Here is a 23,534-nt window from a genome sequence, read left to right on the forward strand (position 1 = left end):
TTTCAGTGTTTTATGTAGTCATTGATAGTAATAAATTATTTATTAAAACATTTGCCTAGTTGGAAGGACATAAACCAACTTAGTATGCAGTTTCTCAGTAAGCTTATTTCTATGCTACAGGAGGCAAATGCCAGCCTAACCATGGTCAAATAGTCACAAAATCGATATTAATGGAGAACAAGAAAACAGCACAAGGGCTGGGGAAATGGAAGCTTGCAAAGCCCGAAGGCCTGGTTTCAATTCCACAGTTGCCATGTAAAGCCAGACCACAAGCATCCATTTGCAGCAGCAGGAAGTCTTGGAACACGCATATTCTCTGTCTCTTTCTCTCTCATAAATAAATAATGAAAAATGGTCATGTACTTTTTACCTTAAATTTAAAACAATGTTCAAGACCTTCAAATTCTACAGTGACTTCTCATATAATTTGTGGGTCACTTTCATGACATAATCAGACAACCTCCAGTTGCTTAAAACTCTTCCCTTTGCTCTTTGACTACCCATGGCATCTTGTTTTTATTTTCCTGATACTCTCCAACTCTGTCAATGGCCCTGTATCTTTGTGGTTTGGTTGTTAATTTGGTTTGGTTTGGAGATTGGAGGATTAAGTGGACAGTATTTCATGACCACCAGAATGAACCAGAGCCATCAAGCTTTTAAACTCCTGTCTCTTATGTTTTCTATACTCCATTTCCTTTCTTCTCACTTTCTATGAATGTGTAATTTTAACTCCTTTAATAACATGGCAGAATATAATTATATACCATAGCTCCTAATTTTGCTGTGATAGCCCCACTCTTATCTTTACATTGTCCAATTGTCTTCATATCTAGCTGCCTAAAACCCAAGGAAAAAACCTTAAGATACATTTGCCCACCAAGTATTACTATGCATTGATTACTAAGAGCAAAGAGACTTATATTACTACAAAGCTGGGTGCCTTGTTTCTCATAAATCCAGGACTAGAAAAACTTTTGCAGGCTGGAAAAGAGCTAGATGATACCTCAGAAGTTGGGCGCTACAAGCTCCTCCTTCAGTCAGACCCTTTTGTCCACCATACACTAACACTTCCCAAATCATCCAGAATGGTCATTTCTCAAGTGCAGAGCATTTATCATGATCCGATGAGGTGGGAAAACATTGGAAGTCTGGAGTCAACCACTGCTGGGATTCTACATTTTACATTCCCATGCCAACATTGGCATTAGTGTCATCTTCTATGAAAAGTATGAAAGTGATGCAAGTGATTAAGCACAACTTTTACAAGGCTATCTCCACAGCCATAGTCAGTAGCTTTCATTCAAGGTTTTCAGTGGCTAACCCACAACAGAGAATCTTGATTGGTTCTTCATAACTTTTACTGTAAGACACAGTCTAAGGAAAAAAATAGAACATTTTGCAGGTGATAAATGGGTAATATTTAATACCATGGTTAACAGCCAGGTATAAGGGGAAACAGGTTATTTGCATAAATTCAAAAAGGCTGAAGTTTCATGGAGCATGTATTGCTCACATTTTGTTTCTCAGAAATACATTCTTAACAAATTTAACCATTTGGAATAACCACTACATTTAATAAATTTAATGAAAGCCTGGCAGCTTAGTAAATTGATTCAGAACAGAGATTTCCAAAATGAAAGAGAACTAGAACTTCATACCATGTCGCCACAAAGATTCTATTGGTTGGCTAAAATTTTGACAGATGTCAAATTATTTTTACATTATGCATATTATACTAATTAGCATTGTAAAAGGAAAAGAAGCTATAGTTAGGAAAATACTTCACCAGAAATCTTAGCATTGGACTGAGTTTGTATCAAGCATTAAATCCTGCGTTGCCTTGTGAAATCTCATTGCCTTAAGTTGTCACGTTATGTCATGATCACGCATTTCTTCTGTCCATTACACTACCAGAATCTCAGGGGCCTAGGGAACACATGGCCATGGCATCAGTGCACACTCAGTGAACACTGGATGAGTGACTGGCATTACCAACATGCCAACTATACACAAGTAAATTTTTAAGGAATACTCCAGTATCTAACTTCCACAACAACATGGGCAATCATTCTGCTTCATTCAAGGTCTATGACAGGTTGGTTATTTATCTTCTCAGCTGTGTCTCTAGAATGTTTAAGGGCCTGACATAGACTAGGGAGCAGATAAGCATTTCTTCAATGAATTGCACCTATGCAGTCCAACGGAAAGAGAAAAGGTTTGCCTCAGTTTAACCTTCCACACACAGAGCAACCCTTTAACATAACATATCTACTTCTAACCTGAATAATTAGTAGAAGAAAGAAAAGAATGAAAACACATGAGAAGGCTTGCAAGAGAAACAGTGGTTGCCTGGGGTTAGAGTGCTTCCCTCTGTGGGTAGTTGCTAACTGATTTTGGCATAAGGACTGGTTTGAGCCCAAGAAATGGAGAATTCCAGAAAGGCAGAAAGAAGCCATCTCAAAACATCCCTTACCTGATGCCACTGCTACAGGTCTCTTCTCCAAGGCATGTTTCATGTCCATGAAGAAGATAGGAATTGGCACTGATGGGGCCTTTCACAGGCAGACCCTGCTAAAGTAATTCTGTCTCCTATATATATCACTTCTCACAACTTACTGCTCCTATGAGCTTCAAAGCCCTGCCTTCGCCTTGTCTCTCTCCCTCCATGCATCATTCCCTGTCCAAAACAGCACATAGCTACCAGGCCTATCACTTCTTTTCTAGTTAGGCCCCTATGTCCTGAGAGAAGTAACCTCGCAAAGAATTCAGACGCCTTTTCCACCATTCAACTGTCTCAGTTTATTTTTCAGGACACCAGCCCTTCCTCCCACCCACCAAAAAAAAAGCCCTAAAGAGGTAAAGAGAAAAGGGCTTTTTCCTTCCCTCCAATATCGTATACCTTGTCTTCCCTATATTAATTATGTAATTTCACAATGTATGTGATTATTTTAATTTGGATAACAAGGATGAATCTGGCTTCATGAATACTCATATGAAGAATTATTGTGTAAAAACATCTAGCCTTAATTTTTTATTTAAAAAAAGAGGGGGGGCTGAAGAGATTGCTTAGTGGTTAAGGCATTTTTCTGCAAAGCCTAAGGACTCAGGTTTAATTCCCCAGTACCCACTTAGGCCAGATGCACAAGGTGGTACATGTGTCTGGAGATCATTTGCAGTGGCTTCTGGCCCTGGCTCACCCATTCTGTCTGTTTGTCTGTCTGTCTGTCTGTCTGTCTGTCTGTCTATCTATCTATTTACCTCTTTCTCTCAAATAAATAAACAATAATAAAATTAAAAATAACTCTAGCCTATTATTCAGAGTAATAAAATATGGCCTTAAAGGGTAGTAAGAAAGACTGGACGTGAGAAAGAACTTCAGACAAATTAAACGCTAATACCTCCCCCTACAAAGGTTACTACATGGTCCTTTTTAGAGGTTTTGAAAGGAAGGAAAACAAATCTTCTTTTAGGTTTTAAAAATCCTCTAAGCACACAGTCTTTAATGGTTTGTGAAGGCTCCTGTCTGCTCTCTGAATCATTCTTAAGTACATTCCTTTGTCAGTATTGAAGTCAAAACATGAAGCAATTCAAAAACTGGCTTCTGATTAAATTAATTTCTGCCATTTGAGTTCCAGGTATTTAAAAAAAAATCATTCAGGAGGGGGAATTATCTTTTCTGAACTAAAATGATGAGAAAAGATCCTGTTACTAAGCAAAGACATAACACATTTTGAAATAATATGCCCTTGCTTCCATGTGCATAACAAATGTTATTCATCTTTTTAGAAATTATTTTAATTCAGTCTGGAAAATAAAACACAATTTAATATAGATACTTCCTGTATCCCTCCCACATACTTATTTGCATCTTCATCTTCTAATTATCTTTGTAATATAAAAATGCTCCTTAAATACACAATCCTTTGAGATTAAATTCTTTATTCAATTTATATACTTATTGGACTTTGCAAGAAAAAATATATTTCAGGCTCAAAATCACCATACGTAATTGGTGAATGAAATATCAGATTGGATCAATGTGTTTTGGCCAAAACTCATGCACCCCTGGGGCCTCTTTAGAAGGTAAATGTGACATCAAGGTCCATTTGTTTTTCTTTGTTTTCATTTCTCGTTCTATGCCTTTATCTGGGTAACGCCATCCATACTCAGGAACTGCCGACTATTACCAGAATTACCCATAGCCCAAACCTTCATTCATTCAATCTAGCACCTCTCCATTTAACATTCTACTTCCTCTTAGACATTTCAAATCCCTCCCCAAATCCAAGACCAAAAGCTAAACTCAGGACCTTTTCCTAAGGACACTGGCCTTCTCCAGCACGATTTGCCTCCTGGGCTGACACCACCATCCATTCAGTCCCACTCACAGGAGCAACACCTCAAATAAGGTCTGCTGACTTTTACTTCCTAGAAGGTCTTTAAAATCTATTTCCTCTGGTTCTAGCAACAGCACCCTTGTTCAGGCCTGATTTTGTTTCTGCATGGGAATTTGTCTGTACTTCTATACACATGTCCATACATGTGTGGGCACATGTGTGTGCATGTGTGTGGTTGATGTTGGGTGTCTTGATTCCCTCTGCTTTCATTGGACTGAGGCAGCATCTCTACGGTTCAGTGCTTCAGTGAGTCCAGCCTGCTTCTCCCTGGGATCCCAGTCTCTACCACCCAAGCGCTTAGACCCCAGGCAGGCCGCCATGCTCACCAGGCGCTTGCACTGCAAGCCCCTTATCCACTATGCTATCTCCCCAGGCCCCTATATTTTCTTTTGCTACAACATCTTTCTTACTGAGGATCTTTCTGAACTCATTCTTGATCATCTTTGATCTATACTGAATTGTGCAGGCAAGGTGATCTTTTGTTTTATTTTTTTCTTCCTATGAGAGGAAGAAAGAGAGAATTGTCATGTCATGGCTTCCAGCCACCGTAACCGAACTCCGGAATGCATGTGCCACCTTGTGCACATGTGCAACCTTGTGCGCTTGTGTCACCCTGAGTGTCTGGTTTATGTGGGACCTGGAGGGTTGGACGTGAGTCCTTAGGCTTCACAGGCAGGTGCCTTAACCACTAAGCCATCTCCCCAGCCAAGGGTGTTCTTTTAAAATCCAAAACATGCCCCAGTCCAAAGTTTGAAAGAAAACAGTAAAATGACTAACTTGTCCTAAGAGTGCCTGTAGACAAGTCAATCATTTTATGATGATGAATGACATCACACACCCTCCTTTCTCTGTCCCTGTAACTTTACCATGGGCACACTGATAAGTCAACCACCTCTCTAGACTAAAGGACTGAAATAATAACTTTAAAAAAAATCTACCTTATTCCAGCAGCAGTATACTTTACAGCAACAGTGGCTGTTGGACAAGTAGTTATGAATGAAAGGACAGATGACCTTTGGTGAATGCTAAGTAGACACGTAGATATGATTTTTGCAAGACATAGAGAATATTGTTGTCCCATGTAACTCTCCTACCTGTCCCGGGACTTTTAAAATTTAAAAATTAAGCTACAAGGCATTGAATCCCTCTATAATAAGGAAGTTTAAAATATAAATATCCTTAAAAGCCTTGGTGTCTTGAGGGCCTGAAGGTGACATGTCAAAGTGGGAGGGGGGAATGAGAGGAGAAGAGAGGGAGGAAGGAAAGGAGGGAGGGGAAGAGGGAAGGAAGGAAAGGAGGGAGGGAGGGAGGACAAAGACAGAAGGAAGGAGGAAGGGAACTAAAAGTGAGGCGTCTTAGGTTTCCAGCCCCATGCAGGCGCTTAAGGAGTCGCTGGACAGCAGATGTGCAAGCTTTTCAGTTTGTAGGGCTCCCTCTCCTGAGAACTGGAGATTTAATTCCACTCTGATCCCTAGAGTCATTCCCACCTAAGGCAAAGTAAGGCTTGAAGAACCTCAAGGACTTTAGGACTCACCTGAGCTGGTCTGTCTTGTACCTTGTTAGGACTCATCTGAGCTGAGATCAATGTTTATTATGTACCTATTCTGAGATCTATGTTTATTAACCTAGGTCTTCTGAGGAAAAACTTTCCCTAGTTCTGGCAATTTACATACCGAGGTAAATTCACAGAAGCAAGGTCGTTGTGTTTTATTCTGTCTAGTATTAACTAGCCCCTTATCTGTCTAAATTCATTGTGTGCAGCCAAAACAAAATACCTCAGATCAAGTGTTATGCATATTAGAATCCTCCCAGTCAAAATGTTCTCTTCAGAAGAGAGAAAGGAGAGACCGAAACATTTCTCTTGTGGTAGATGGGGTGGAGTAAGGAAGTTGAACAGACTCAGGGTGCCAACAAGTCTGGAAAAGAGTTGCAAGGCCTCCCACCTTAAGGCCATGTAAAGGGGAAACAACTGTTTGGAGGTGGGGGAGATGAGATTCTCTTCGTGAAGCTGCCTGCAAGTGGGGCAGTGTGCTCCAGAAAGGCAGCTTCTGTGAGTCCTCACCTACGCTGAATGGGTTTTTGGCATTGCAGCTATCTTTATGTTGAAGCAGCTATTAGGAGGTTGTCATCAAGGATGGGATGAGACTTCTCATGGTGGGCTGTGTCTGAGTCAACTATTGTTCCTATAAGCTACTCCTCACCCTGCCCTGCAAGTAACCCCAATAATCTCATTTTCTCACCAAATTGGTTTTGGTGTAATAATCCTTTGGTCTGGTTTTTTTTTTGTTTGTTTGTTTGTTTTTTGTTTTTTGAGGTAAGGTCTCACTCTCGTCCAGGCTGACCTGGAATTAACTCTGTCATGTCAGGGTGGCCTTGAACTGGTCTGTCTTTTGTGCCCTATGTAGGGGAGAAGATGTGTGTTCAGCACACCACCCCAGGGAAAAGGTTTCCTATGACATCAAGTCATTTAGAAAGAACAGAAAATTATTTTTGCTGACATTGGGAATTCTGAAACTAAAATGCCAACAAGTTCAGCGGCTTGGCAAAGGCTACATCCTCCCTCCCAAAGAAGGAACATTGTCCTCACACAGCTAAAAGCAGACAGCCAAGAGACAGAAACTGATGTGATAAGCCTCATAGGCAATCCTGTGGGTAGAGCCTTTGAGAGGTAAAGCCTTGCTCAAGGACATATACCACTGAGGGTGGACCTTGAGGTTTATTAGTCCAGCCCATTGTACATTCAGAACTAGCTCATTTTTGCAGCTGTCTTCCAGCTGGCGTGACAAGATGAAAATGCCCAGCCTCTGCTCTGCTATGCTTTCCCCTTCATGATGAAACTTCGACTCAAGGCTGCCAGCTAATATAAACACTGTCCTTCCATAGGCTGCCTTTGGTCAGGTGTTTTGTCCCAGCAATGAAAAGGTAACTATAACACAATAGTATTTCTTTTTTTTTATTTTTAATTTTTTTAAATGTTTTATTTATTTATTTGAGAGCGACAGACACAGAGAGAAAGACAGATAGAGAGAGAGAATGGGCGCGCCAGGGCTTCCAGCCTCTGCAAACGAACTCCAGATGCGTGCGCCCCCTTATGCATCTGGCTAACGTGGGACCTGGGGAACCGAGCCTCAAACTGGGGTCCTTAGGCTTCACAGGCAAGCACTTAATGGCTAAGCCATCTCTCCAGCCCACACAATAGTATTTCTAATCATTGACAAAAAATAAATAAATAAACAACTCAAATATTCACCATCGGCACAAAGACAGAATCATAAAATGTGAACAGTAAGGTGAGTCAAAGGTTAAAATAGCAATGAACAAAAACTACTGCCAACATGAAACAACAGAGGTGAGCTTCACAGACATAAAACTGACCTAAAGAAACTAAATACAAGAGAACTGTTTTTTCTTCTACAATTCCATCTATATTAAATTCAAAAGACATGTGCTCTATGTTGATAGGCATCAGTGGGATAATGACTCCTTTTTTTGTTTTTTGTTTTATGTATTTTTTTTTCGAGGTAGGGTTTCACACTAGCCCAGGCTGACCTGGAACTCCCTGTGTAGTCTCAGGATGGTCTCAAACTCGCAGTGATCCTCCTATCTCTGCCTCCCGAATGCCGGGATTAAAGGCATGCACCACCACACCCGGCCAAAGAGAAATACACAGAGAGAGAATGGGCTTGCCAGGGCTTCTAGCCACTGCAAATGAACTCCAGTTGCATGTGCCACATTGAGCATCTGGCTTACATGGGTTCTGGGGAATTGAACTGAGTCCTTAGGCTTCGCAGGCAAGTGCTTTAACCGCTAAGCAATCTCTCCAGCCCATGACTCCCCTAATGGTACTGAGTAGAAGGAATTTCAAGGCGACCTGTGGGGTGTTGGTTGTGGTCCCTTTCTTAATGTGAGTGTTGGTCAAATAGTGTGATCCAGTCTTAAAGCCTATCTTCTGTACATTATTACATCATATTTCAATAAAAACGCTCATTATAGAGGCCAGATACATACTATCTCATAGGCTTCAAAAATGGTTAGGATCTTAGCAGAATCAAGACCCTCAAAGAAGATGAATATCCTCTGGACAAAAGAACTGTGATGAAATAGTTGCCACCATTCACATGTTGCCTGGAATTTGTGCATGAAAATCTATTCCTCAAACAGGACAAATGGCTCAAAGTTGAACTACTAGCCTTAGGAAAATCTTTATTAATTTTCTTTAAAACTGTGACTGATTTCACTTTTTAAATTCTTTTATTTTATCATTGTGCAGAGTTAAGTTACCTTCTAATTTTCAACCTTGACTTGAGGTCATTGATGTTCTAACTAGCCTAAAATATTGATTATAAGGGCTTATAATATTGAAGAAACTATGTTCAATACATTGATGCATTTTTAACTCAAAACTTTGAAACATCTGCTTGATAAAATATAGGGAACATCCTCAGCCATGGTCTTCAGTGTCTAATAAATAAATTACATTCTATTTTTATCTTCAATATACATCTATTACATACATCTATCATGAATGTAAAATTATAATTAATTTTTTTTTACTTCTTTCCAACTTCTACCCCATCTACCAACTTACATTTTCTTTATTCAATTTTTCTCATGCAAGTCAGTTATATCACTCAGAGGCTTCCTAGGGCACAATGGTTTTAATTCAAGTTTTACAGTAATCATTTTCATATATTCTCCATAGGAATATGGAGAATAATTAGCTAAGCTTTAGTAAATGAGATGAATCTCATAGTTATCACTCTTTTCAACTTTGTTTTTAAATTTTTATTTTGTTGTTATTCATATGGGAAAATCAGCCTTTGACTAATCTACTGAAACTCAGGTAAAAGAAGAGCTTAGCTCATGATGTAGAAAAGTAGAAACTTCTGACCATGACAAATATTCAATTTCTAATCAAACCGTGATCCTTGGACCAATACATCAAAAGCATCTGAAGGATATAGTAAAGTTTCAAATGCTTGAACTCTTCCAAATCCACTCAATTATAGCCTCTGGAAATGAGTCCCAGGAACCTAAGCCTCATCAGTTTATACAGCGTTTCCTATTGTCATTGAGTTTTGAGAATTACTGGATTGGATCTCACCAAAGTCTTTCCAAGTCACATACAAGAAATGAGGGAAAAACTATAATCTCTGAAGCAAAGTTCACCTGAACTTCCTGTTGCCTGCATGAAGACTTCAAGGTCCAATCCTTAAAGTGGGATTTAAGAACAACTACCATCAACATCACCTGAAAGCTTGTAAAGTCTGGCAACCCAAAACCATACATACTCACAGAAATCAGAAACTGTGGCATAAAGAGAAGCAAAAAGGTGTTTATCCAGCTGATTTTAAACATGATAAAACTTGGAAATTACTACAACATCTCCTTCACCCCATCTATCTTAAGCTACTTCCATTATATTTTATTCAGATGTTACTCCTGTTATATATCTGAATTTCATAAAGAGGAATAGAGACAAAAGTATAAAACCTTCTATAAATGATCCTTAACATCAAAAGTTTTACAGTATTAATCAGGTGTGGTCCCTACCATCATAAGGATGGACAGACTTGTACCTCAACCATTAATCAAAATAATTTATTATTAACTAAATATAATACTTTTCCAAGATTTCAATTTTTTTCTAAGCAAAACCTCATGTAATTTAAGAAGAGATTTTTATTTCACATTGAGGAGAAAGTCTATATTTGATATTCAGAGTATAAGGCGTTAGGACTCTCAGTATTCACTCCTACATTGCTAGAAGATAAAGAGAGAAAGAAGGAATGACTTCTTGAGACCGAAAGACTCCTATTCATAAGAAGAGTCCTCTGGCAACCACACTTCTAATCTATTTTACACCCTTGACCAACAAAGATTGTTATTATCACAAAATGGATCAAGAGATATACAGGTGTTTCTGTTAGTCACAACCCTGATTTAATTTTTCATTTTGAACTTTAGAAATTGAAAAAAACTTAAATAATTCTTTAAAAATAGCATGGTGAAAAATAAAATTTACAAGAATTATTAAAATACAAAAAAAGTGCCGGGTGTGGTGGTACATGCCTTTAATCCCAGCCCTCGGAAGGCAGAGGTAGGAGGATCGCCATGAGTTCAAGGCCGCTTCGAGACTACAGAATGAATTCCAGGTCAGCCTGAGCTACAGTAAGACCCTACCTTGAAAAACCAACACACACACAAAAAAAGTACGGCTGAAGAGATGGCTTAGCCGTTAAAGTATTTGCCTGCAAAGCCAAAGGATCTTGGGTTAATTCTCCAGGACCCATGGAAGTCAGATGCACAGTGGGCGCACGCATCTGGAGTTCGTTTGCAGTGGCTGGAGGCGCTGCTGTGCCCGGTCTCTGACACTCTCCTGCCTCTTTCTCTCTCTCAAATAAAGAAAATTAAAGCAGTATAGAAAGGCATAAAATTAAGGCAACTGAAAAGAGTTTTCATGTAATGTTAATGGTATGAACCAAATTTTGGGTGCATGGATGCTCAATGCCAAATATTTCAACTATTAAAAACACATGAAAAAATTTTAAAGAAAAACATGGAGGAAAGGATCAGAAACAATAATAAAATTCAGCAAAAATGGCCAGTTCAAAAAGAGCCAGGCGTGATGGCGCACGCCTTTAATCCCAGCACTCAGGAGGCAGAGGTAGGAGGATTGCCATGAGTTCAAGGCCACCCTGAGGTGACAGAGTTAATTCCAGGTCAGCCTGGACCACACACAGTGAAACCCTACCTCGAAAAAAACACCACCAACCAAAAAAAAAAAAAAAAAAAAAAAAATCCCCAAGAGTTAAACAACTTTCCCATAGCCACAAGTTAGAAAACTAATTTTAAAAATTAGAGAAATACAAAATACTTCCAAATAATTATTCTGAGAAATTGAAGTATAGATGAAAATTATCCAAACTGCTTTCAGCCAACCTAGATAAAGGAACTAAGTGTATATTGCCAAGCAAAATGGCTGCAGACTGAGGACTTACCCTAGTCCAGCATTAGGCATTCATGAACTTCCCTCAGGACTAACTTTAATTTCTGAAATTTTCATGAACCTAACAAAAGAAGAAAGCAAATATGATAACCCATTAGCAACACATTATGCTATCTTTTGACAGTAAGATAATTGGAAACATACTTGGTTTTAAAAACAAAGTAACAAGGTAATTTGATTATATGAATGCACTGTTGCAAAAACATTGTTATAAATGGGAGCATAATATATTTGAGACTATGCTAAGATTGACTCATTTGGTAGAAAACAAAGCTAAGTATATCATATTCACTGCAAAAGACTTTCAACTTTTCAAAGCATTTTTTTTAATATTCCACAATTCGATTTGAATTTTATGTCATTGGCCACTTAATTCAATTTTGTTTGACTTATAGATGAGCTGTATGGATTGATAAGAAGATGAATAGTAGATCAGGTTAAAGAAGCTAGTATGCTTTCCCGCTTAGCTTTTGATTATGACACTATCCTCATATCGGTATCCAATATCTGCCTATAATAAGCATAATATTACATGCTTCTTGACTTACAATGGTGGTATAGCCATTCCAGGCTTGTATAACGAATTAACCCAGGATCTGATATGGATTGATCCAAGTTGACTCATATTTCTGTTCTCTATATTTTAACCTCTAAACCATGGTGAGATGGTTTGTATTGATTGTCATCTAGACAGAACCTAAAATGACCTAGAAAACTAGCCCTTGGGCTTGCCTGTGAGGGATTCTCTGGATTAAGTTAGCCTCTGGGCATGGCTAATGAGGATTAATTAGGTTAATTGAGTTAAGGAGACCACCTTAACTATGGGGGATACCATTCCATCGCTTAGGGTCCTGGACCACGTAAAATAAAGAGAGCTGTCTGAACGGCAACATTCATCACTCTGCTTCCCCACTGTGTACGTCAGAGACTAGCTGATTCAAGATCCTGTCACCATACCCTCCCTAGCATGATGGACGGTGACCTCAAACTGTATGCCAAATAAACCCTTCCCTTAAGTTGCTTCTAGTTACATACTTTATGTAACTATGCCTTGAACTAATCCAAACATTATAGTAAGCCTTAGAAAAAGGAAGGCATATTGTTTGTGGTAGTTTCAATGTATGTCCCTGTTGACTGAGTTGTAAAATTAAATGTATACCTTGGATCTCCAGCCACCTGGCTGATGGAGGTGTCATTGGGGGCAATCCAGGGGGTGGGTCTGAGTTTTAGCCCAGAGGTACATAGAGCAGTGTGTGAGGTCTGGGAGGGTCTCTGCCACTTGTTGCTTTGGGTGTTTGCTGGCTGCTGGTTCCCCCTCTCCCTCTCTCTCTCCCCACCACCCACCCTCTCTCTCCTTGGATTTATATATGGGAACCAGCTTCTTTGAACATGGGTGGAACTTCTCCTGGATCTATAAGCTTGAAATAAATCCCTTCCTCCTAAAAACTGTGTTTGGTTGGATGTTCGTCCCACCAATATTAGAACTTTCTATTACAGTGATTATTTGATTTACAGTGAAGGTTTGAACACAAGGTTGTTTGACTGCTGAGCCTAGCACTGTGCCATTAAGGTGTGCTACTTGCATGCAGTGATCTCATCTATAGAGACCGTGCACCCTAGGGGACCACCAAGTCATAAGAAGCACTCAAATCCATATGTTCCTGTCTCATATGCCAGTCGTACAACTGAGACTCAAATATACATAGTGTTGTTGTGCTTGACAAAAGACAGATTCCCTATGTAAGTGCATGGAAAACTGGGCTATTCTCAGTGTAGTGTCAAAAAAAAATGCAACTGGGAGATTATATAGGGTCCCACTTGAAATGTGGGTGGGAACTGTTAGAAACGCAAGGAATTTATCCACAGGCAAATGTGATGTAAAGAATCACATCCTAGGAGCAAAGAGCTGAAGAGTCAAGCTGACCAAGACCCTGACAAAGCCTGCTCCAATAGGCAGAGAAAGACAGCAGGAGCTAGATGAAAAACCCTCAGATAATCAGAAACAAATCAGTTCTACCATTGGCTCTGTGATCTTGGCAGTAAATCTTGCTAAGTAGAACCTTGTTCCCCTGTTTTAAATACAAGTGACCTTGTTCCCCCCTGAGGGTTACATTTGAGTTTTAAGTGAGATGATATGTGCAGAACACTTAGCAAAAACACTTGGCAAATCTCCCACTAAACCTGGCCACAAGGCTTAATGATATAGGTATAGTGCCCAGAACCTCACAAATGGTCAGCAGAATGACAGCTATTATTATTGAGAAAGTGTTTGACAAGTTCTACTTCTTGCTTCCTGAGACCCAGAGAACCTTTGTATAAAAGCCCACCCAGGAAGACAAAGTTTAAATGGAAGATATATATATAGACAGAGGAAACAAGCTGCACACATTCTTTCTGCTCTGGAAGAAAGGTTGGAGATGGCATTGCATATAACATGTGTGAAGTACAAGTTCAAGCAAGGCAGAGAACACACATCACCAGCCCTCAGGAGGAGCACTTGAAAGTAAAAATGCATTTCACCAGACAAGGTTGGGCACGCCTTTAATCCCAGCACTCAGTAGGCAAAGGTAGGAGGATCACTGAGAGTTCGAGGCCACCCTGAGAATACATAGTGAATTCCAGGTCAGCCTGAGCTAGCGTGAGACCCTATCTCAGAACAAAACAAAACAAAAACAAAAAGAATGTAGGGAAATTTAAAAGCATCTTTATAAAGCCAAATAGAATTATAAGAGTGTACCCCATTGTGTGGTCAATCCAGAAACAATCAATAAGAAGGTCTTTATGTCTCTAAAGAAATCAATTACATTAGGGAGGTGGCTCGCTAATAAGGGGAATGGGCAATGGATCTTAGAAAGACTTCAGTCTCATAAGTGTCTAAATAGAATTTTATTAACAGCTTCTGGTACTTGAAGTGTTTCTTCAAAATTCACTTACAGAACAGCTCATTCTCCAGCAAAGCCAAATTAGGAAGCACCACTGTATTTAACCTTTAAGGAATCACATTACTTGTTCCTTTTCTTATTTCTTCTCATTTCTAAGCCAATTTGGTTTCACAGGACTGCAAGAGATTATCTAGCAGCCTACAGGCCGTAGACCCATATTTAAGAAATGGGAGACTCCTTCCTTCAGCGTTAGCAGACGATTTTGCAATCATGAAGATAAAATGGTCAGCTGGGATCCATCCCAAGTAGTTTCAGAATCAGATTTAAAATGACTCAAGTCTGGTGAGTGTGGCTCAATACACAACCTGTTACAAACTAAAGAGCTGCAGCATAGTAATCTGGCCTCGAGGAGGCAGCACAGATGCAGGCAGAGCCATGGAGACGCACGGCTACAGATCTGCCAAGGTGCAGACAGAGAAGGTTATGTAGTAACCAGCAAACTCTTGAATGAAAATAATCAAGTTCACACACCAAAAAAAAAAAAAGAAAGAAAGAAAGAAAGAAAGAACAAAAAAGACAAAATATAACAACAACATAAGCAAACAGTAAACCCCAGATATTTATTCTTGAACAGCAGAGCAATTGGAAACCAGAATGGTTAGCTGAAACGAAAAGAGTTTCTAGCCAAGCCTCCCACACTATGCGTACATCTGGACTGTTTTTACCTCACAGAACCTCAAGTTATCAACTATAAAATGAGGGGGAAAATAGCCATAATGAGGAAAGTTCTTTAGGTTGCAAGAGACAAAAAGACATCTTCAACAAGTTTAAGAAAGAGAAATGTGTCAGCTCATAAGACACAGTTCAAATATGCGATCCAGGGATTCACAACATTGGGAAATTCTTTTTCTAATTCATCTATCTCCAGTTCACCACATTAACCTCATTCTCTCCTACTCTAGACAACTTGGATATTCTAAGTAGTTTCAAATTTACATCTATGTAATAATAGAACCCTAAAGGCAAAAGAAAAACTTTCTAACATTAATTTTAGCAGGAAAGTGCCACTGAGAATTCTGATAGAACTCACTAGAATTGCATGCAATTTCTCAACCAACCACTGTGAATAAGAAGGCAAAAGGTGAGGCTTAGTATTCCAAATGACCACCAGAGAACAGGGGCCGGGGCTAACAGGCCATTGTGTGGATTAGCCTTCCAGGAATGATGTAGATAGGGCAGAAATTCCTTTAATGAACAAGTTAGAAGGATACTGGTGTCCAACTAGGAGTATAAAGTACAGAACAGAGAAAACTATAGGTGCTACAGGTCTGTGCAATATTGTTCTCAGGAAAATAAACTAAGCTTTAAAATAACAGAGGACAATTACTTTGTAAGCCAGAAAATCCTGTCCAAATATCCCTTGTCCAATTTCTATATCATACATGTACAACCAAATACCATGTGGTGAGTGTGGAATAAAGCAAGTTTATTGTGAGATGGGTTTCTACAGCTGTTCACAGTACTAGACTACGGTAGAAGACTCCAGGTTCTTACAATCTACCTAGAAATAAATACAAGGTCTGAAAGGTCCCAGTAATTTTCAGGTTTAACTAAGAAAATAGCTTCTTCACAGAAAAAAAACAAAATTGGAGAAATGGCAAATAAGTTCTAGACTTTCTCTACTGAGGAAATTTTTAATAAAAGACAAAGATATTTAGTAATGACTATAGGTGTACTCTTTCTTATAAAATTGATAAATCTATGAAAATGTTATCCAGCCCTCCAATTTGAGATAACTACTCATGGCAGCTCTCCACAAGTACTAAGACCACTTCTAGATTGTAAATGTACTAACACGTGGTTCTTGGCTCTGCTAGCTTACGCTTGTCATAGTTGAGCATATAACAGATGACACCTTAAGAGAATTGCCTTGATTTTTTTCCCCCTAACTCTTAAAAATCTCTTGACCACTGCAAAATTTTGCTAGAAGATTTTTCTCTGGTCCTTGCTTTTCAGCTCATATAGCCCTATAACCATGCACTAATAACAATGCTTTGGTCAAAAATGGACCACACATGTAAATATTTCCATAGAATTATTTTGTTTAATGGCATTGTAGTCACCCTAGTTTGTACACATATACACTATATTGTTCATATGAAGACACAATAACCTAAAAATATACTTATCAGATTATTCCATTTTAAGCAACATGCAGCTGCACAAGAAATACCAGCTCTTAAACTGTAAAATATTAAATATCTATAAAATTGTCTTTGCCCTGAATCCATGAAAAGGTGCCTATAGTAACAACACCAGCATTTTTCAGCTGAGGAATATCCAGTATTCAAGCAATCTAGTTTTTCTTGAGGTATAATCCTGAGAATCCTCAACCTCATAAAGAAAAAAAAGTATAACTCATTTATTAAAACAATAAAGGTACAGAAAAATATTTTGAAGAAAGTCATATACTCACAACATTAATTTGGTCTTAAAGTATGAAATGAGAAGTTCTAAAAATTCTAGAAGTTTTCTTAATCGAGTTCTCTCCTACTCTATTACCCAGGACAGTGGTTTAGCCTACATTATGTCCCAATAAACACAAGATTAAAATAAAAAGTTGAAATATCATTGCCTCAGCTTTCTGCCTGGAGCAATTTTCTGGCCCCATTTCAAGGGGAAATGCAAAATGAGAGCAGTGATTTCTCAAAGCAAAGGAGACTGAAATGTAAATTTAAACTGGCAATTTTCAAGAGTTCTGCAAATTCCCAGAAGAGTCCTCCTGAGTTTTTATGTGACTACCAAACAGAACATGTGTGGATTAAGAGTCCAACAAGGCCTACTAAAGAATAATTATGGATCTTACCAAACATAGTGTTCTGTAAGCTGAACAACCACTGGAGCTCCTGCTGGGCTGGGAGATTCAACTCCTACGGAGGCAGACTAAAGCGGCCATTAGAACACTTGGGACATTCATCTCAGGAGTAAGACTGAACTAGGACGAGAATCACACTGGCAAATGAGGAATAAGTGAGGTCTGTTCTAGACCATGCAAACAAAGCTCACAGACAAGTTTCAAAAGTTACAAGCTCAGCCAGTAGCACTTAATGGACAGAACAAAATGCAGCTCTTTATAAAGGAAAATCAACACAATCCAGGCAATTAACATAGCACTATGGTCTCTTCCTATCTAAGGTGTTGCTTTCACCCCAGTTACACATGGCCAACCATAATCTAAAAATACTAAATGAAGAGTTCTAGAAACAATTCAAACAGTTTATGAAATTAAAACTGCCTGCTGTGGTGAACAGCATGATGAAATTGGACTATTCCACTCCATTATCTACCTGAAGGTCATTACTTCTCCCTTTGTCCCAGTGTATCCACGCTGCCCATGGTATTTTCCCATTGGCCAGTCGCTTGATTATCAAATTGACTGTGATGATATCACACTGCTTGTGCTCAAGTAACCTTCATTTTAGAAATGACAAACAGAGGCCATAAAGAATCCTTCCTCTATGTGAAAAAGATAAAAGCTTTCAACCTAACATGGGAAGAAAAGCATCACATTCTGAAGATGCTAAGATATAAGGTAAGAACGAACCTATCCATGGACTTGTCAGGAAGGAAAAAGAATTTTGTGTCAGCTTTGTCAGGCTTCCAACTGCAAAATATGACCACTGACTACCAACTTAACTAGCAATGCTAAGATACTAAGTTTATAGGTGGGAGGATAAAGAGAAAATATTATCTAGCTAGCAGCAACATGCTATTCCAGAAAACATCAAGACCACGCAAACACTTCAGCTAGCAAAGGATCCCTTAAAAAAAAAAAAAAAAAAAAAAAAAAAGCCATCTCCTCCAAGGGATAATTACACAAAATCAGGAATAAATTTGGAATAAGAAATTATGAATAACATTTGTAGAGGCTAGTGGGTTTTTTTTTCTGTTTTTTCTTTTCTTTTTTTTTTGAGGTAGGGTTTCACTCTAGTTCAGGCTGACCTGTAATTCACTATGGAGTCTCAGGGTTGCCTCGAACTCATGGCAATCCTCCGACCTCTGCCTCCTGAGTGTTGGGATTAAAGGTGTGCACCACCACCATACCCGGCCTAGAGGCTGTTTTCTAATGAATAAACTACAGTCACACTTGCAACACAGTTAAAGAAACAGATTAGGAGAAGGGCAGGATCCAATTTACATCAAGTGTGATCTTAATTGAATTTATCTGAAAGATACTCAGTAAATTTGCATTCGTAAAAATACAAAGGAGGTACCAGTGCAGAAAATGTAGAAGGACAGATTCACTGCAGTACAACGTGACCACATTACTGGACATATGATAAAGCCTGAGATAAGTATCTATACACTCTCAAAAGGTCAAATATATATATATATGTGTGTGTATGTGTGTGTGTATAATGCATACACATATACAGAGAGAGAATTTAATCACAGAAAGTTTATTGTAGTACATTGTTATGATTGTTCCACAAATCAAAATTGTTGTCTTATACTTCAAATATACAAAATTGTCTCTTATACTTCATAATTTAATTAAACTTTATCATAAGTATGTTTTTATAGAAAAAATCCATACCACATAGGGAGAGTTTGGTACTATCTGTGCACGTCTGCTACTTTCCCACTGCTGTGAACAAATACCTGACCAGATAGGGAAGGAAAGAGTTTACTTCTGGATTACAGTTCCAGAGAATGGACTACCTCGTGGTTGGGAAGGCAGGGGCAGGCACACCAGCTCACCACATCAGCAGAGAGGAAGCAGAGATAGAAGAGTAAGTGGAGCCACTTTACAAAATCCCAAGGCCTGCCACCTGTGACCCACTTCCTCCAGAAACACTCCACCACCACTTACAGGCTCCGCAACCTTCCCAAATAGCATCACTTTACTGGGGACCAAGAATTTAAATGCATGAACCTCTGAGGAATATGTCACATCCAAACCACAGCACTCCATCCCTAAGCCCCACAGGCTCCATAGCCATCACATGGTGCTAAAGGATTTCAGCACAAATTTAAAAGTCCCCATAGTCTCTCTCAGTTCTAATGATGTAGGATTGGGGAGTCCAGGAGGAGTCCTCCAGAATTTATGTACCCCAAGCTTTGTATTCTGTCCTACCTTTAATAAAGAATTAATGAAGACTATGCCAGGTGTGGTGGTTCATGCCTTTAATCCCAGAACTAGGGTGGCAGAGGTAGGAGGATCACTGTGAGTTCAAGGCCACCCTGAAACTCTGTAATGAATTCCAGGTCAGCCTGGACTAGAGTGAGACCCTACCTTGAAAAAACAAAAAAACAAACAACAACAACAACAAAGAATTAATAAAGACTGACTCAAGAAGGATATATTATGAATTATTAAGTTTAGTTAGGGGGAAATCACAGAGTGTGGGGTTTATTTAAAGGAGATTGAGGTCTAGGAAGGGAGGCTAAACACATGTGAAGTAAGAAACATGCTCTCATGTGGAAACACTGCATAGCAGAGACTAAGAGATTCAGAGTAAAAATGACTTATGAAGAGAGTTACATTCATGGTTACCCTGAGTTGAGGGTAATTACACAGGTAGCAAGTCTAGAGTTGGTGAGAACACCCATGTGTTAGATCATAGAGTGTAAAGTAAATATGCAGGTTGTAGATTTAGAGACCAGAGGAAAATCATACATGCAATCAAAGTGAGAAGTTACCCAAAACTATAAAGCAGAGACAAGCAAAAGAGTTTCCCCAGACCAAGAAACAATCTTATGCCCCCTCCCCACACACACATACACACCCAGCCAGGCTGGGTAAGGGAAAAGCCAGACTCACATATGGCCCCAGCAAAGGGAGGGGGCAGCTAGAAGGTCACAGCCTTTATAGCATCAGATACAGGGAAGACCTGAATGACTAGTAAATTTAGAGGATGAACCTGAGGTTCAGCCCATTTGGGTCAGCCCACCCAAGAAGCACAGTAGACTGTGGGCAGCAAAGGGTGTTGTAGATAGGTCTCTATTAAACATTTTTGTCAAGAGTTTTGTTCTTGCTCCAGGGCAAAGTAGCAATGTGGGGTGGCATCTCATGGTTCTCTTTGAGCCTCAATCCCTAACTGAAACGGCCTTTAAAAAGCTAGTTTTCTCCTATCCTCCTTCACTAACACTGCTCAAAAGTCCAGTCTCTTCTGAGACTCAAGGCAGTCTCTTAACTGAGAACCCCTGTAAAATCAAAAGCCAAATTACATACGTTAAACATAGAATTTTACAGAGTAAACATTCCCATTCCAAAAGGGAGAACTGGGGAATCATACCAAGGAAAGATAGGACCAAATCAAGACCAAAATCCAGAAGGACAAACTAGTTCCTGTAGACCTATGTCTGGTATCTGAGATTCATGATGAAATCCTCTGGGCTCCAAAAGGCTTGGTTCACCTCTCCCCTCAGCCCTATTCCATGTAGTACACCTAGCCTCTCTCATAGGCCATCTCCATTCTGAGCCTAGGCATGACCGTGGCATCTCCAACATACTCAGGCTACCATTGCAACGTAGGTAACACTTACACAGGTTCGTACAAGGAGACTCTCTGGGTCTCCTTGCAGGGATTCCAACTCTGCCATACATTGTTTAGCCTAAACACCTCTCTAGAATTGTAGTGAAGTACTCCAAGACACTCTCCATCTTGTGTCTTTCATGCTTTGAAAACCATTAGCATATGAATGATACTGCCAAATTCTACTTCCAGCTAGATATGGAGTCTGGTCCCTTCCTACAGGTTTTCTTTTGGGGAAAAAAAAAATGCATTCTTATTATCTTTAGCCTTCAGTAGGTTGGATTTTGCCCTCAGGACATCTTTCCTAATGTTCTCCTGCAGAGCAATAGAATTCTCTTTAAAGATGTTAATCTTGTTAACAATTATAGCTGGGCCACTATAGTCTTCATTTATCAAGACTTGAAACTTGCTCAAACCTCACAGTTTTCATATCTTTCTGCTCTGTGTTTAGTTTTCGTTCACTATAGATCTGAATTAAAGCAGGTAACAGAAACTGTGCCACAAACTCAAGATTATTCTGCCTTGAAATTTCCTCCAGCAAACACATTAGCCATTGCCTTTAAATTCAGTTTTGTTTAAGTTCTCAGGACATCAGCAAAATGCAACCACTTTCTTTGCCAGCATGTCACACAAACTGCCCCAGCCTGGTTCCTAAAAGTCCTTGTACCCTGCTAAAAGCTCAAGAGCCACCTCCATAGTCCATATTTCTCTAGACCTCCTGATCTTAAAAACTCCCAGCACCAAACTCTGATTAAGTATTATAAGGCTTCTCTATCCCAGAGTTCCAGACTCTTCCACATTCCTTCTGCAAACCACTTCAAAAATCTAAGAACCATAGGGTCAGGTTTATCATAGCAATGACCCCATATCTCGGTTCCTAATTTTCTGTATCAGTTACCTCCTCATTGCTACAAACAAATACCTGGCCAGAAGAAACTCAGGGAAGGAGTTTATTTTGGATTACAGTTCCAGAGATTGGAGTGCATCATGGTGGGCAAAGCATACCAGGACCAGGCATCAGCTTACAGCATTGGCAGAAAGGAAATAAAGGAAGAACAGCAAATGGGACCAGGTTACTAGACATCAAGCCCCCTTCCCCCCAGTTGTCCCACTTCCTCCAGCAAGGCTACACCTCCTAAAGGATCTACAATCTTCCCAAACTTTGCCATTTTACTGAGGATCAAGTATTCAAAATACATGAGCCTATGTGGGGGGACATATTTTACCTTGAAAACACAACACTGTAGTTTCTAATATACAGTCAAAATAACTTGTGTGTCAGGAAAAGCTACTCTATTTACTATGTCCAGAATCCAATAAAAAATTATGATAGGAGAATCTGAAAACTTCAGTGATTATATAGACTTCAGACAATAAGACTCCAAGATAACAGATGATGGAATTATCAGACAAAAATTATATATACATTCAAATATTTATATAAAATATGAGAAATAAAAGTAAGTGATGTTGAAATATTTAAAATTAAAAATGATCGAATAAAGCTATCAGTTTACTATATGCTGAAGAAGAAACAAAAATACTTGGAGAAAGATAATAGAGAGTAACCAGAGCATTTTGAAAGAAACCAAAAGCAGAAAAGTTAAACAGATTTTCAGAGACTTATGAAGCAATATCGTGTACATAAATTGAACTGACATTCCAGAAGAACACAATTAAGAAATTTGGGTAGAAAAATATTTGAAGAGCAATTATATATTCCAAATTTGACACAAAAGCATAAATCTATTGACCAAGAAGTTCAATGGAGTATGAACATTAAGAAAGCCACCAAAGCACAACTGGATGGGATTGCTGAGACTAAGTGACACAGAAAATCACCACTGTACTATCCAGAAAAACAAAACAAAATACTTATAGATGACCAGGGACAAGAATTAAGCATCACTTCAGAAGCAATACATGGGACAACTAAAGCATTTTTAAAATTCAGGAAAAAAAAAAAACAAAACATGAGCCTGGATTTTACATTCTTCAAATATGAAGTTGAAATAAGTTTAAAAACTAATACATTGACAGAAAATCCATACTGTAAGTTAAGGAGTTCTAACTAAAGAAAAATACCAGGTAACATCTTCAAATATTAAATAATAATGTTAATAATATGTGATATATGACCTATGAAGAAGAATACATAATGAAATGAGCACAAGGAATTGGAGAAGAAAAATAGAAAAATACTATTACTGGGAAGTTAGTATTACCTCTACAGCAAACTCTTAGCATAAAAGAAGGAAATGAAAGTCAAATCCCAGCACTCAGGAGGCAGAGGTAGGAGGATTGCCGTGAGTTCGAGGCCACCCTGACACCACATAATTAAAATTAGTTTAATTAATCCAAAAGAAGATGGCATAAAAAGAAAAAGAGGTTGTAGAGATGGCTTAGCAGTAAGTTGTTTGCCTGCAAAGCCTAAGGACCCAGGTTTGACTCCCCAGAGCCCATATATGTCAGACACATAAGGTAATGCATGCGCATACAGTGGCACATGTGTCTGGAATTCAATTGTAGTGGCTAGAGTTCATTTACAGTGGCTGGAGGACCTGGTGACCCTCTCTTGCACGTGTGTGCATGCTCTCGCTCTCAAATTAAAAGAAAAAGAAAAAACTGTGTAAATATGAATGGGATGAAAATTCTAGTCAAAATATGAAAATTTTTAGAATGAGTGGGAAAGGAAGAGACATCATTA

The 23,534-nt window shown here is 39.0% G+C and overlaps 1 long non-coding RNA gene across 1 annotated transcript in view; it reads right to left on the reverse strand.

Moving 5' to 3' along the window:
* The window catches only part of LOC123454561, a 127,734-nt gene that overhangs the window by 74,395 nt on the left and 29,805 nt on the right, over positions 1-23,534 (reverse strand). Inside the window, exon 2 of the long non-coding RNA XR_006633399.1 lies at positions 11,399-11,467. This is a non-coding gene — a long non-coding RNA (uncharacterized LOC123454561). The remainder of the gene's footprint in view (positions 1-11,398; positions 11,468-23,534) is intronic.

Source organism: Jaculus jaculus, chromosome 14, assembly GCF_020740685.1.
Source record: "Jaculus jaculus isolate mJacJac1 chromosome 14, mJacJac1.mat.Y.cur, whole genome shotgun sequence".
In the NCBI taxonomy this organism is placed as follows: Eukaryota; Metazoa; Chordata; class Mammalia; order Rodentia; family Dipodidae; genus Jaculus; species Jaculus jaculus.